Below are 1,216 nucleotides of genomic sequence, written 5' to 3' on the forward strand. Positions count from 1 at the left end.
TTTCCCCAGTAAATCCTCGTTTTGTGTGCTGTTGTCATCTGGCAGTGGATTTTTACTCACACACGTGTTTAGAATTGTGTAACAGGGTCTGTCAATGTTTCGAAGTCTGTCTTCCCTCCTGCATGGTGTTGTTTTGCTTCCCTATCATATGATAACTTCTGAGAGCAGAGGCTGTTTTAAGCTATATCACAGGCTGTCAGTGACTATTTGAACAACGACTATAATCCGAAAATATTTGAAAAATTGCAATTGTTCAAAGGTGTTTAAACAATTACAGTTGTTCAAAGTAAACAATAGCATAAGATACAGCTGTGACCATTTAAGATCTTAAAATTTTGTCAAGAGACACACTTGCTCCCACTTGCTCCCATGAAGTTGGGTGGAGCGCACTCTGCAGCAGGAACTCATTGAGGGAAGGGTGATTGCAGCTTGGGGTGCTCTGGGGAGGCTTCAGGACCAGGAGGCATGGGGCTGAACCTTGAGGAACGAGAAAGGTGTTGCTAGTTGGAGGAGATGGGGAAGTGCGATAACCTGGAGCTGGGAATTAACCTCAGTAAACATTTACCAGGCAAAAGGTGCATTGGAAGCCGTCAGGAAACTTGGCAGAGTTGCTTAACTTCTTTGAACCTCAGTTTCTGTGAGGATTGAAAGACAACATGTGTCAATGTTGTACTCAGCACACTTCTGGAAATAGGGTAAGTACTTGATATATACTAACTTTCACCAAGTTAGATTATTTGTACCTGATGAATGGGGAGCTGGAAAACATTGCTCAAGATGCTTGAATACCGTGGGATCTCAGGAAATGCCTAAAGGCTGACAGAGTAAGGGATGGGGTGGGTGTGGATTTTGGGGGAAGGGAAGAGGAAGAGAACAGGCAACCTCAGCCTTCTGAATCAGCCCTGGTGAAACTCAGTAAAATTTGCGATAGAAAAATACCAACCTTAGCAGATGGTGCTCCTCAGCCCACGATATACCTCAGGATGGGGGGGATTCAAGATCCTCTCAGGCCAGCCACGTGGGGGTAGTTCTGGGACTCCCTTCCACTCCAGCCTGTATCTTCAGTTTCTCCTCTCTAAAGCTATTCCTGGGGTAGCCACACATTCAGACTTGATAAGGCACACAGCTCAGGCAAACAGAATGTGGCATTCAGGACTGAAGCTACGGATGCATCTTGGTCCTGCCCAGAGCTTATAAAGCTGGCTTCATCTCCTCT

This window comes from Colobus angolensis, unplaced genomic scaffold (genome assembly GCF_000951035.1).
Source record: "Colobus angolensis palliatus isolate OR3802 unplaced genomic scaffold, Cang.pa_1.0 Scaffold61, whole genome shotgun sequence".
Taxonomy (NCBI): Eukaryota; Metazoa; Chordata; class Mammalia; order Primates; family Cercopithecidae; genus Colobus; species Colobus angolensis.